Below are 16,600 nucleotides of genomic sequence, written 5' to 3' on the forward strand. Positions count from 1 at the left end.
AGTTGTAAAAGCAGTTCCCAAACTTTGACTCATTCAAATGCTATTCCAGTCCACTGATTACCTAATACTGCCTCTCTTAACATAGAACCATTTGCATAAATTGTATTAAGAGGACATGTTCCCAAATTATTTTTGGCAGATTCCAGGTTCTCTAAATGCTTTAGAAAATTGTTCTAGCTTGTCTATGATGAAGCATTGTCTGGCTTCCCTGTCTATCATCAAATTCATTCAAATAATTGTTCCAAAAGAATCAGTTTAGACTATATGTGGCACCAGACAATGAGGCAAAAGCCTAAAATGCAGTTAATGTTTATAATATCCAACTAATAATAGCTGCAGATTATCTCATAATACTTCAGTTCTTAATCATTTTGTTCAATGTCTATAATACATGATTTTATACCCCAATTAGTTTGAATCCAGGCTCTTTTGTTTAGTATTCAAAATTTTCATCAAGTGCTTTCACCTTTGCTATACTCTTCAACCAAAATGTACTGCCCCATGTGAAAACTGCCGTCAAGTCAAACCAGTCTCATTAATATCTTCTTTATACATCATGGTCACTACCACCTCAACAGCTTTGCTCATGCTATTCCCTCCAGTGGAAATACTCTTCCCTCCAGTGGAAATACTCTTCCCCTTTCCCCCACCAACAAAATACTGACATCTCCTTAAGGCCTAACTCCAATCCCTCCTAGTCCCTAAATCTTTCCCCCAACAACTGCAGTATTCAGGGGCCTCTCCTTTGTTTCAATTCCAATTGCATCATGAAAGGAAATAAAACATCAATCAGATTGCAATCCATGGGTTAGAAAATGATGCATTCCTCAGAAGTCCAAGTTTCAGTAATTTCACTACCTCTAATATTCTTGATACTTAAATCACCAGGATAATCTCTCTATTCATCTCCTTCTGATGATACAATTGAAGGTAATATAATCATTTAGGTGAAAAATCTATTTTCAACCAAACTTACCAAAATCCTTCATTAAATAGAATTCTTTTTGCATACAACTTTTAAAATAATGAGTTAAAAATACAAAATAGCTAATTTACTTTTTAATCACCTTCCAGGGGATGTCCTGATCTTGGCAGACACTCAGCCTCATGTCTATAGCCTGTACCATCCATCTTGGAGAGTGAGAACTAATTCTTAAAATGATGAGCCTGTGAATCTTCAAAAGAGGTTTAGCAGATCCTACTCACTAAGGCAGGAAGGTCGATTCAGACTAAAAAACTTCCAAGAACATAAGGAAAAAATAGAATTTTAACTGACCAAGGAAGTCAAGATAGACTCTATAAAAGAAAAGTAAGCTCTTCAAAGAAAGGGACCAAGTCTTAATTATCCTTGTCTCCTTTGACATACGATAGAGACTCAGTAAGGAAAACCCCTACCCAGAGATTTTTCGATAGATCCATTTGGATGTTTTATTTAAAATCTCCTCAAAGGCTGAAAATGTCTGCTCTGAGTCTTCAATTTAACAGCCTCACTTATATCTATCTTTTGACTTTTTTTTTGGAAATTTCTTCCTCCCTCTTGTCCTCTCTCATTGCAAATCTTTTGTTTTCTTTCACAGAAGCATATTGAGCATGGCACCCTTTCAGTAATGTTCCGTTTTTCTTCTTGTTTTTAAATTAACCATATGTTCCCCCCACCCCTCCACCCTCATTAAGAAGTGAAGCTCTGATGATTCTGGCTTTCTCCTTTAACAGAAGAGTTCTGTTATAAAGAAGAGAAGCTTCACTTATAGATCCAGAGTTAGCCTAAGAAATGGAGACACTTTATGCTGGTATTTACTTGATGCAATATTTTAAAATGGAATATATGTGTGCTCTCTCCAAAATTTTACCAGGCAAAAACCCCAGTATGGAATGCCTTTACATTAATCAGCTTTCCCGGCAGCATAATGATGCTGGAAATTAGGAAAGCAATGGAGGATTCTTACTCGGATTTAATAGGCTCAGGCACTTTGCTAACACACTGCAGTGGATCAATTGAAGTTAATTATTATACGAGATTAAACCCCATGTAACTACAGTACATCAAACCAATGCAAAAAGCTCTGGCTAGGAAGAAGAAAAAACAATCATGAATTCTGGAGGTAAGACTTTTCTATGTAGTCTTTAACTCACTACATTGCATAGCTGTACATATACATATTGGACTAATACAATATGAAATCCACATATTAAATACTGAAAGTGAGATATAAACTTCACTTACTGTCTCCATGGTATACTTAGCCTGGGGACCTGAAGAAATAGCTGTGAATTTTCTTAACATTTCCATTTATTTTTAGAGAGTTGATTTGTCTTGCCAGGATTTACATTTCCACCCACCAGGGACTCAACCTTTTATGATCATTGACCATTCTAGAAAAATAAGTATCTGAGTAAGTCACAGAAGCAAATAAATGGGGTTTCACATTTATTTACTGCCTGAGTCACTTCAAGAGAACATGGCTAAACCTAGAATGGGTGCTTAATAAGTAACTGTTGATAATTTGAAGGTGTATACTTTAAGTTCTTTAGGAACCAAACTGGGAAAGACAAAGGAACACGCTAAAAAGTAGAAAATAATGACAAGGCATATGTATGCTAATTTGTGGTCATTAGGTGATAGCGATGTACCTTTTGGGCAAGATTATATTTTTAAAATATCAACCATTTCTTCCTGAGAGTCTATTTTCCTCCTTACCCTTACCTTTATCGAACAGCTAAACAATTCTGTGCTCATTTGCTTTGGCAGACAGCAAACAACAGAAACAGCATAAAGCAGCAGGGAGCAAAAGCCTTCTCATCTTGGCATTTGAGTTTCAAAAGCCTAGCAAAGGGCTCACAACACAGACAAATAATATTTGTGAGAAAGCAAAGATTACCCCAACTATTCCTCCACAAGAACAGAAAAAGATTTCCCAGGATGAGAGAACTAAGGAAAGTTGGAGAGGAAATAATGATAATATAAATGTCAAATGATCCCAGAGAAGGGTCCAGAAACAAAAGTTACATGGGTTTTTGGTTTCCAAGATATAGAGAATTTGGGCCTCATTTTCAAGTAAATCCCTTGGGAAACAATAAACATTTTGAATCCATGGGTATTGAGAAAACTTAACAAACTTTTTCTGCAAAGGACAATATGGTAAATAATTTAAGATTTTCTGACCATGTAGGCTTTCTCACAACTACCCAATTTTGCACTGTGGTGTGAAACCAGCCATAAATAATACAAAAGTGAAAAGGTATGTCGGTGTTCCAATAAAACTTTATTTACAAAAAACAGACAACAGTTTGGATTTGGACCACAGGCCACAATTTGCTAACCCCTGCTCTTAAGCAAGGTCTGACACCTGTAATTTTTAAAAGTTGTACAAGTGATTCGAACACTCAGTAAAAACTTGGAAAAACACTGAATTAGAACATAATTTTCCAGAAAGCTTTGATTTGAATACAAATAGGTTACCTATGAGGGGTTAGCGCATTAATCCCTACCAAAGTTGTAACTTAAAAAACAGGAAATTGGGACAAAATACATATGGGCCTCAGAGGAGAATAGCAAAAAAGTTATGCAAAAATCCCAAGTTAAATATTACCACATAGAATTCTATAGTACATTAAAAAGAATAAGCAATCAGAACTAAGTGGAGCTAATTCTAAGAATACCAAGATATTTCATACACTTTGAGCCCCAAATTTAATTATTAACAGGGGACTATATGCTTTAATTTGCATAGAATGTCTCTGGAAAAATATACGAGAAATGGTTAACAAGTGGTTGCCTCTAGGGAGAGGAATTTGTTGACTGAGAAACAGGGTTGAGAGGGAGCCTTGTTGTACATACCATACTCTGAGGCTTTAGGATTTTACATGATGTACAAATACTATACATTAAAAATAAGTAATTATAATTTTTAAAATTGTACTGCATTAATTGATTCATTTAGCAAATCTTTATTGGCCTCTTCCCTGGGGACATAACAATAAACAAGATATCCAGCAGAAGAAACCATTAAGCAAACAATTCAGAAAATGTGGCCTGAGTGCCACATTTTTCCAGATTCCACCATCAGAAATTCTGATCCAACTGAGGGAGTGGGGGCAGATGATCAGTACTTTTTTAAAAACCCCTAAGGTGATTCTAACTACACTAGTCACATTTGAGGACTTCTTAATTTAAATAAATATGACTTACTGGTGGAAAAGCCTAGAGAGAATCTTAATTGCATCTGAGGCTGACACTTCTCCAGAGGACATAACAGGTGCATGGTGTCATCTTTTGTAACAGTGAGGCAGGGGGTCAAGGAAAGAATGAATGTTACAAACCTAGAAAGAATGTTGAAATATCTTAGCTACAATAAAAATCTTACCAATATCCAGACATACGAAACATGCATTAAAAAAAGAATTAAACAAACACTAAACTTCTCTTCTTCAACATTGGAAGTTGGAAGACATTGGAACAACATATACACATGTTTGGGGAAAAGAGATTTAATCAAATATTCATGCATGAGAATAAAAGAAAAAATAAGTAAGGACATGATTGAGTTTAGAAAATAGGACACTCAGGTATTCTTTATAAGTAAATTACTCAAAGAGAACATTTTTCCAAATGAAAATTATAGCACATCAAAGAACTCAAATATAACACATCAAAGAATTTAAAATTTTTAATTCAAAAAAATTCGTAGGTAGATAATGGTAATATAAAAATAATTTGCAGTATAAATGCTAAGAAAAATATATTGAGCTATAACTTCCATCTTGTAGAGGTAAATATAATCTTACACTGGGAAAAAAATATTATTTTAACAAAATGTGGGATTTTGTTGAGGAAAGAAGGAATGAAGATTTAAAAGCTTTGTAAATGTCTCACTTTTAGTAAGAAGTTAGTTGGAACACTGTAGCAAAACATTTTGGGGGTTGGAAAGCATAATATTTAATTTTGGCATTTTGATAGAATTTAGTTTTAAATACTACAAAATTATAGGAATGTAGTACTAGAAAAATAGAGAATGTATAACAGCAAAGAATGAATTTTTCTCAATTTGAAAATCCAGCAAATACAAGAAACAGTAACTGAGCAAATAATTCCAGCATAACAGTAAGCACAAAATAAGAAAAAAGGAAAAATACGTGTCAGTACAACAAATGTAAATGGGGTTGAACTCCCTCTAAAAGAAATTCTCAGACTGAATTATGAAATAAATGTTAAAAATAAAGAAATAAGCAAAAATATATCAGGCAAGTATAAACAAAAAGCATGTAAGAGTAGTGATACTGGTATCAGAAAATGGAAATTAAAGTGAAAACTATTAAATGGCACAGAGACATTTTGCAACTGATTTACTCATTGAATACCTACTATGCGTCAGGCATTGTGTTAGGACAAGGAAAAAATAATAACCAAACAGAATAAAAGAACTGTTCTTGAGGGCCATGCTCTATAGTAGAAGAAAAATATTAAACAAAAAACTAACTTATTTGGTATATTAGAACATGAAAAACGCTATGGACAGAAATTTTTAAAGTGGGCAAAAGTAGTAGGGAATGCTTCAGATGGGATGGGAGAAGCTGATTTGAGAAAATAACATTTGAGCAAGCACTTAAAAAGGCATAATGGTAAAAAAAAAAATGCTAAGACGATATAATATTTAATAGTTAAATCTTTATGCACCAAACAATATACCAGCAAAAACTCCCAGGAATTTATATATATGTGTGTATACACACACACACACACACACACACACACACACACATATATATAAAACCATACATAATAGAGAATGTTAATAGATGTCTTTCAGAATATGACAGATCAAGAAGGGAAAAATTAGTAAAGACATAGGGATGAGTCATTCAATCAAAAATTTATCTTCCTGTCAAAAAATATGTTTTCCTCTTATGCTTAAGGAACATTTATAATAATCAACCCTGTATTTGATACAAAGGAACCTTAATACATTCATACAGTAAAGGTTTTTTGTTTGTAGTTTTATTGTGCTGTAATTGCCAAAAAATAAATTGCACATTTAAAGTATAAAACTTGATGAACTTTGACATATGTATACTCTCATGAAACCATCACTACAATCCAGATAATGACTGCATTCACCGTCCCCAAAGGTTTCTTTGTGCCCTTTATAACCCATTCCTCCCTTCCCCCAACCCATATTCAGACAACCAGTTATCTAATTTTTGTTGCTACAGATTAGTATACATTTCCTATAGTTTTATATACAGGGAATAATTCAGCATGTACTCCTATTTTTGACTTGCTTCTTTCACCTCAGCATAATTATTGTTAATTTCACTCACGCCATGCATATATCAATAATTTTTGTTTCTTCTCATTGTTGAATACTATTTTCATTGCATGGATGTTTCACAATTTATCCATTCAGTTGCTGATGGACATGCTTTGTTTCCATTTTTGGCTATTTTATATAAAGCTGCCATGAACATTTATGTACAATGCACAAATTTTTCATAGAATATGCTCTCATTTCTCTGGAGTAAATACCCAGGAATGAACATGGAATGGCTGGGTCAAATTGTAGGTATAACATAGATGGATGGATGGATGGATAGGTAGATAGATAGATAGATAGATAGATAGATAGATAGATAGATAGATAATTTCAATTGATAAGTAATAATTGTGTATATATATATTTCTGAGGTACAATATGATGTTCTGATATATGTAAATATTGTGAAATAATTAAAAAGAGCTAATTAACACATCTAACATCTTACCTACTTATTTTTGTGGTGAGAACACTTAAAAATCTATTCTTTCAGCAATGTTTCAATATATAACATATTATTATTAATTGCAGTTACCATGCTGTGCAAGAGACCACCAGCACTTATTTCTCCAGTCTAACTGAACCTTTGTATCTTTTGACATCTCCCCTTTCCTCATCCCTCTCCCCAGCTTCTGGTAACCACCATTCTACTTTCTACTTCTATGAGTTCAGTTTTTTTAGCTTCCACATATAAGTGAGATCATACACTATACGTCTTTCTGTGCCTGCCTTATTTACTTAGCATAATGTCCTCTACGTTCATCCATGTTGTCTCAAATGATAGAATTTCTTTCTTACAAGTCTGAATAATATTCCACTGTGTATATATACCACATTTTCTTTACTCATTGATGAACATTTACATTGATTCCATATCTTAGCTCTTGTGTATAATGCCGTAATTAACATGCAAATGCAAATATCTTCAATATACTGATTTCAATTCCTTTGAATATATACCCCAAAGTGGGATTGCTTTAATTCTATTTTTAGTTTTGTGAGGAACCTCCACACTGTTTTACATAATGGGTGTACTAATTTACATTCCCACCAACAGCATACTAGCATTCCCTTTTCTTCATATTCTTGCCAAGGTTTATCTTCCATCTTTTTTATGATAACCATTCTAATAGGTGTGAGGAAGTATTTCATTGTGGTTTAAATTTTTACTCACCTGCTGATTAGTGATCATATGATGCTGAGCACTTATTTGTACATCTTTTGGGCATTTGTGTATATTCTTTTGAGAAATATCTGTTTAGGTCCTTTGCCTATTTTTAATTGGGATATTTTATTTTCTTGCTGCTTACTGAATTATAGAGTTATATTTTGGATATTAGCCTTCTAATCATATGTATGGTCTGCAAATATTTTATCCCAATTCGTGAGTTGTCTCTTCACTCTTCTGATTGTTCCCTTTACTGTGTAGAAGTTTTTTAATTTGATGCAATCTCATATGTATATTTTTGCTTTTCTTGCCTGGGCTTTTAGGTTCATATCCAAATCACCACCCATATCAATGTCATAAAGCTTTCCCCCTATATTTTCTCCTAGTTTTTACAATTTCAGGTCTTACACTTAAGTCTTTAATCCATTTTAGGTGATTTTTGCATATAGCGTGAGATAAGGGTCTAATTTCATTCTTCTGCATATAGATATCCAGTTTTACCAACATCATTTATTGAGAAGACTGTCCTTTCCATATTGTGTGTTCTTGGCACCTTCATTAATTCAATTGGCCATAAGTGGGAAAACTTATTTCAGCATTTTTTATGCTGTTCCATTGGTCAATGTGTCTGGTCTTATGCCAGTACCATGTCGTTTTGCTTACTATAGCTTTGTAGTATAGTTTGAAATTGGGTAGTGTGATGCATAGCTATAGCTTTGTTCTTTTTGCTCAAGATTGCTATTGCTATTCAGAGTCTTTTGTAGTTCAAAGAAAAGCCCAGGACCTAATGGCTTCATGGCTAAATTCTACCAAACTTTTAAAGAAGCACTAATACCAAACTTTCTCAAAATCTTCCCAAAAAATGAAGAAGAAGGAATGCTTCCAAATTCATTTTATGAGGCCAACATTACCCTAATACCAAAGCCAGACACCACCACTAAAAGAAAAGAAAATTAGGCCAGGTGTGGTGGCTCATGGCTGTAATCCCAACACTTTGGGAGGGTGAGGCAGTCAGATCATTTGAGGCCAGGACTTCGAGACCAGACTGACCAACATGGTGAAATCTGATCTCTACTAAAATACAAAAATTAGCTGGGCGTGGTGGTGCATGCCTGTAATCTCAGCTACTCAGGAGGCTGAGGCAGGAGAATCGCTTGAACCCAGGAGACAAAAATTCCAGTGAGCCAAGATCGCGCCACTGCACTCCAGCCTGTGTGACAGAGGGAGACTCTGTCTCTAAATAAATAAATAAATAAAATTAAAAGAAAAGAAAATCACAGGCCGATATCGCTGATAAACCTAGATACAAATATCCTCAACAAAATATTGGCAAACTAAGTTCAACAGCACATTTAAAGAATTATTCACTTTGATCAAGTGGAATTTATCCCTGTTATACAAAGATGATTCAACATACTCCAATATGTGCTATACCATGTTAACAAAATAAAAGACAAAAACGGCATGATCATCTCAACAGAAGAAGAAAAGCATTTGACAAAATTCAGCACCTTTTCATGATAAAGTTCTCTCAATAAATTAGGTATAGAAGGAATATACCTTAACAAAATAAAGACTGACAAGTTCATAGCTACCATCATACTCAGTAGTAAAAGTTGAAATGTTTTCCTCTAAGATGAGGAACAAGGCAAGGATACCCTTTTCCAACCACTTCTATTCACCATACTACTAGAAGTCCTAGCCAGAGCAATTAGCCAAGAAAAAAAATTAAAGGTGTCCAAATTGGAAAGAAAGAAGTAAAATTATCTCTGTTCACAGATGATATAATCTTATACATAGAAAATTCAAAAGTGTCCACCAAAAAACTGCCAGAACTAATTAAAAAATCAGCAAAGTAGCAGGATACAAAGTCAACACACAAAACTCAGTAACATTTGTATATACTAACAATGAATAATTCTGAAAAGGAAACTAAGAAAACAATTCAATTTATAATAGCATCAAAAATGCTTACAAATAAACTTAAGCAAGATGGTGAAAGACTTATTCAATGAAAACTACAAAACAATGCTGAAAGAAAATAAAGACAAAAATAAATGGTGAAGGGAAAAAAAATGTTTTTTCTACTCAGAACACTTCTGACACCATTTGTAAGGGTTTCTTTCCCTACACCAAGCAATCCTCCAATTCTCTAAAGATGGCAACTGGGTACCCAATGATTTAATTCAATTCTGACAGTAGCTACCCAGAGTTAGTATGAGGGATCAGGTTTGCCCTTTGGTATTATGAATTGTTATCATTTGTTTTTGGATAAGTTGGGTTAATTTTTGTTGAATGGTGATTAGTCGATTATTGATAAGGTGTTTGGAAGTTGGAATTAGTAAGGAGGGGAATAGAATGATGGGTACTACAGCAGGTAGGCCTAAGATTGTTGGGGTAATGAATGGGGTGAATAGATTTTCATTCATTTTGATTCTCAAGGGCTCTTATAATTTTGCATGCTAAATTTTTACTCAGTCCCACTAGACTGCCTCCAACTTCATATGCCAATTACAAGTATTGGGCTCCCAGGTTACCCACACTTCTGTTCAAATTGGTTACAGATAAGGGGTCCCCATGACCCCTCCTCAGGTTTGATAATTTGCTATAGCAGCTCACAGAACTTAGGGACTTACTTGTGATTTCTGGTTTATTAGAAAGGATATTACAAATTGTACAAATGAACAGTCAAATGAGGAAATACATAGGGTGAGGTCTGGAAGAGTCCCAAGCACAGGAGCTTCTGTCTCTGTGGAGTTTGAGGTTCACCACACTCTCGGCATGTGAGTGCATTCCCAACACAGAAGCTCTCTGAATCTTGTTTTTTAGGGATTTTATGAAGATTGCATTACATAACTATGATTGATTAGATCATTGGCCATTGGTGATTTAATTCAATCTCCAACCCCTCTCTCCTCCCCGGAGGTATGGGGAGTCAAGGTAAAAGTTTCAATTTTCTAATCACCTGGTTAGTTCCTCTGGCAACCAGCATCTTTCCCAACACTATCCAGGGACCCAGCCACCAGTTATCTCATTAGTATACAAAGACTATTTATTGCTCTAGAGATTCCAAAGGCCTTAGAAGCTCTTGTGTCAGAAGCTAAGAATGAAGACAAAATATTATAACACAAGATACTCCTATCACCCCTTCACTCAAGAAATTGCAAGTTTTAGAAACTCTGTGTCAGGAAACCAGGGAAGAGACCAATATATACAGTCACAAATGGAAAGGCTTCCCATATTTAATGGTTTGGAAAACTTAATGTTAAGATTCCAGTGCCACCCAAAGCAATCTACAGATTCAGTGTAATTCCAATCAAAATCCCAATTATATTTTTTTCCAGAAATAAGAAATCAATCCTAAAATTTATATGGAATTTCAAGGTACCAGGAATAACCAAAACAATCTTGAAAATAAAGAACAAAATTGTAGCACTCACTTATTTCAAAAGTTACCAGAAAGTTACAGTTATTGTAACAGTATGGCACTGTAATAAAGATAGACATATAGATCAATTAATAAAATAGGGAACCCAGAAATAAATTCTCACATATATGATGAAATGATCTTTGATAAGGGTTCCAAGACCTTTTAGCAGGGGAAAAGACAGTCTTTTCAACAAAAGGTGATGAGAAAACTGTATATCTACATGCAAAAGAATAAAGTTAGACCTTTACCTAATATTATGTATAATTTTTGTACATAGTTTATCTTTAATTCAAAATGGATCAAAGACTTAAATATAAGAGCGAAAACCATTAAACTCTTGGAAGAAAACAGGTGAGAGCTTTACAACATTGCATTTGGCAATGACTTCTTGGATATGACACCGAAAGTACAAGTAATTAGGGCAAAAATAAATTAAAAATCATAAAAACTAAAAACTATTATGCATCAAAGAATACTATCAATATATTGAAAAGGCAATCTGGGCAATGGTATAAAATATCTGCAAATCATATGTCTGCTAAGGAATTTCATATCCAGAATATATAGAGAACACTAAAACTCAACAACAACAATGAAACCCCAAACAATCCAACTAAAAATGGGCAAAATACCTAGAGACATTTCTCCAAAAATGATATATTAATAGCAAATGGGCACTTAAAAAGATGCTCAACATTAGTAATCATTAGAAAACTACAAATAATAACCACATTGAGATCACACATTACATCCATTAGTGCAGCTACTATTAAAAAAAAAAACATGAAGTAAGTGTTGATGAGGACATGGAGAAATTGGAACCCTTATGCACTGTTGAGGGGGGCTATAAAATGATATGAGCACTGTAGAAAACAATATAGTGGTTCCTCAAAAACTTAAAATAAAATTGCCATTCCACCTGGCAATTTTACATCTAGGTATATACCCAAAAGTATTGAAAACAGAGTCTTGAAAGAGATATTTGTATACACATGTTTATAGCAGCATTATTTACATTAGCTAAAATATGGAAGCAACCTGAGTGTCTATCAACAGATGAATAAACAAAAGGTGGTATATACACACAGTAGAATATTATTCCACCTGTACAATGGAAGAAAAAATTGACATATGCTATAATATGGATAAACCTTGAATACATTATGCTAAGTGAAATTAGTCATTCACAAAAAGACAAATATTGTATGATTCCACTTATATGAGGTACAGAGTAGTTGAATTCATAGAGAGAAAAAGCAGAATGGTAGTTGCCAGGAGCTGTGAGGAAGGGGTAATGGAAGACTATTCTTTTTTTTTTTTTTTTTTTTTTTTTTTTTTTGAGACGGAGTCTCGCTCTGTTGCCCAGGCTGGAGTACAATGGCCGGATCTCAGCTCACTGCAAGCTCCGCCTCCCGGGTTCACGCCATTCTCCTGCCTCAGCCTCCGGAGTAGCTGGGACTACAGGCGCCCGCCACCTCGCCCGGCTAGTTTTTTTGTATTTTTTAGTAGAGACGGGGTTTCACCGGATTAGCCAGGATGGTCTCCATCTCCTGACCTTGTGAGGAAGACTATTCTTTAACGAATATAGAATTTCAGTTTTGCAAGATGAAAAGGGTTCCGGAGATGCATGGTGGTGATTGTTGCAAAATTTATATGAATGTACTTAATATCACTCAACTGTATACTTAAAAATGATTGCAATGGTAAATTTTATGTTATGTATATTTTGTCACAATTTTAAAAATTGAAAGAAAAAACAAACACTTTTTAAAAGACATAGATATGCACAAAATCATACTCCAAAAAATATTAGTGCCTAAAATATCTTCATTATTTAAAAAAACTTGAAATAATTAAGGTAGTTATTCGACTTAATAAACTTGAAAAAGAACAACAATAAAAATGAAAACAAATAGAGCAAAGAACTAATAAAGATAGGAGTTGAAAAAGAAAGCAAATCAAAACACAACTTCTCCAAAATTTGAATGATAAACAAGCAACAATACTGACACCTTCAAAAAACAAAATAGATAAATCCTGATTAGGACAAAAAGGGAACAACTGAAATATATAACTTTAGATAGGAGAAAGAAGAGAAAGTACAAATATTGAAGAGATTAAAAAATTCTAAGATGATATGGCAGATGAAATATTCGGCAATAAATGTAAAACCCTAAATGTAGGTAAGCAAATTTTATAGAAGAAAAAATTCTGAAAAAACTTGAATATACAAAAACAATAGAAAAATGAAAACAAAAAACATTATAGATATACCATTTTTAAATGACCCCAATCCCAGATTATTTAGGATGATTTGTCTGGCTTTCAAAAACAAATACTTCCTGTTTATTAAAATAGATAAACTGGACTTTATCAAAATTTATTTTCATGTATCAGAGGACATCATCAACACAGTAAAAAGCCCATGGAGTGGAAGTAAACATTCACAAATCACACATCTGATCAGAGCCTCGTATCCAGAATATATAAAGAACTCCCACAGATCCACAACCAAAAGACAAAAACCCAATTTAAAGTGGACAAGTAACTTGGATAGATACCTCTCTAAAGAAGACACACAAATGGTCAATAAACACATGAAAAAGATAATACTACCAATTTCCAAGAAAATGCAAATAAAAACCACAATGAGGTAACACTTCACATCCACTCTAGGATGGCTATAATTTTTTGTGGTATCAAAAACTACTAGTGCTGAGGAAGAGGTAAAGAAATTGGAACCCTTCTGCACTCCTGGTGGGAATGCAAACAATGCAGCCACCATGGAAAACAGCCTGGTGGCCCCTCAAAAATATCAAACACAGAACCACCACAAGACCCATAATTCTACTCCAAGGCATATATCCCAAAGAATTGAAAACAAAAACTGCGAATGTCCACAGGAGCACCAGCTACAATAGTCCAAAAGTGAATACAACCAAAATGTCCATCAACAGATGAAAAACAAAATGTGGTAAATTCCCACAATGGAATACCATTAAGCCACAAAAAAAGTATGAAGCATTAATACATGTGAAAACATGGATGAGCCTCAAAAAGTTATGCCAAGTAAAAAACAGTCACAAGAAGTCACACATAGCATGAATAATGTCTATGTTTTTAAAATTTGGAATATAGAGTGTGGAAAACTTCCCAACTTATTTCACCAAATTTTCACAACCTAAATACAAAATATTTACAAACATAGAAAAAGAGAAAAAATGTTTATCAAACAATTTACAAAAATTTTTAATAAAATCACTTTTAAAATCCTATAGTTTATGAAAGACATTAAGAAATTAACAAAATGGTTTATATTTAAAATTTTTAAAGAGAAAATCCATGTAATTAGGTCAACAAATAAAAATTAAAAGATGTTACATTCTGCAGCCACTCCAGATAAAAACTACAAAGAATAAAAGAGAGAGGTGATACAGTATTTAAGGCAAAAAACATCAGAACCTAACTACATGTGTTTGAATCTCAGTTCCAGTAATTCCTAGCTGTGAAGATAATTTTGTGCCTCAAGTTCCCTAACTTTAAGGTAATATTAATAATGGTTATTTTATGAGTTGATATGTGTAAGACACTTAAACTAGTACCGCTTTTCAGAAAGACTGTATGGTATAGTTGCTGCCTAGTTTCAAATCCAAGTTTACCACCATGAGCTGTGTTACTTTGGGAACGTTACTTACCCTCCCTATTCCTCCATTTTTTCTTTCTCTATAAGACAGGAATAATTAAAAACCTACATCTGTAAAATAAGAAAAATAATAAACCTACTTCTTGTTTTTGTTTTTTCGAGACAGAGTCTTGCTCTGTCGCCCAGGCCGGAGTGCAGTGGTGCGATACTGGCTCACTGCAACATCCACCCACCAGGTTTAAGCAATTCTCTTACCTCAGCTTCTGGAGTAGCTGGGATTACAGGTGCTCGCCACCTGTAATTTTTGTATATTTAGTAGAGATGGGGTTTCACCATATTGGGCAGGCTGGTCTCAAACTCCTGACCTCGTGATCCCCCCGCCTTGGCCTCCCAAAGTGCTGGGATTACAGGAGTAAGTCACCGCACCCAGCCGCATAAACCTACTTCTAATAAACTGACCGTTTAGCATTATTATGACGATTAAGTTAAAGCTAAAAGCACTTAGGCCAGTGCCTGGTACATGTTAAGAGTTATTGTGAAAACACATGGGCTTCTGGGATTACCTCTCCCTGGTTCCAGTCTCTATAGCAACCTGCCAGAAATTCCAGCCAATTTTGGTAGTCTAAAAACTATGATCTCTGCCTCTACTGCCCAGGGAGGCCACCATTCCCTGCTATACTGGGAAATGTACCCAGGATATAATATTCACTCGGGTGAATATTAGGCTTGAATCATATAGTTCCTCTATCTCTCTCAAAGTTTGCAGTCCTACTTTGATTACTGTCAAATGCCTTAAACAGTTGTTTTATATATTTTGTCAAGTTTTTATAGTTGTTCATGGCAGGAGAATAAGCCAGCTACTCCTTCATGGTCAGAACTGGACACGAGAGCAACATTTTTAAAAAATTGGTAACATAGTGTGCTTTTGAGTTTGTGGGGAACTACGTATTCTTCAACACTGTGGGTGGAGCTATAAACAAATATTAGTTTTTTGAAATAATACCTGGGTGCGGTGGCTCACACCTGTAATCCCAGCACTTTGAGAGGCTGAGGCGGGCAGACCACCTGAGGTTGGGAGTTCGAGACCAGCCTGACCAACATGGAGAAACCCTGTCTCTACTAAAAATACAAAATTAGCCAGGCATGGTGGCGTATGCCCGCAATCCCAGTTATGCGGCAGGCTGAGGCAGGAGAATCGCTTGAACCCGGGAGGTGGAGGTTGCAGTGAGCCAAGATCGTGCCATTGCACTCCAGTCTGGGCAACTAGAGTGAGAGTCCGTCTCTAATAATAATAATAATAATAATATGACATTTATTGAATTTATTGTGACAGACTTTCTAAGCACTTTATATAAACATATTATCTCATTTAATCCTCACAACAGACATGAGATAGATATTTCCTGATTATAGAAGAGGAAACTGATTTAAGACAGAGGATATTAAATAACTTGCCCATGGTTACACAGCTAGTAATTGGTGGAATTAAGATTTGAAACCTAACCCTTTTATTCCAGAGCCTACGCTCTCAACCACTGTGTTATACTGCCAATCTGGAAATATTTATTAAAATTAAAATATGCATAACTTTTGATCCAGCAATCCTACTTTTGACAATGTATCCATCAGACATTAAAGCACTAGTATTCATATATCAAGATATATGTGTAAATTTGTTTATTGAAGCATTTGTAACAATTTTAAAATAAACTAGAAACAACCTGAATGGCCATTGATGAGGGAATGGTTTAATAAGTTATAGTACATTTGTACATACTATGGAATACTATATGGCTCACAAATGAGATTAATCAATATGTATTGAATTGAAAATGCACATGACTTATTAAGGGTAGAAAACAAATTACAGAATACTGGGGATAGTGTAACTCAAAAATGACTCACCTAATTTAAGTATCCGGCACAGACCTCTTCCCCAAACTTGAGACTTTCCTCTTGAAGTCTCAAAAGCACTGCAGATTCAATATGTCCAAAACTGAACTTGGAGCTTTCTATATCCAAATCTAGTTGCTTCACTGTCTCCTTTC

The sequence above is a fragment of the Macaca fascicularis genome, chromosome X (genome assembly GCF_037993035.2).
Source record: "Macaca fascicularis isolate 582-1 chromosome X, T2T-MFA8v1.1".
Taxonomy (NCBI): domain Eukaryota; kingdom Metazoa; phylum Chordata; class Mammalia; order Primates; family Cercopithecidae; genus Macaca; species Macaca fascicularis.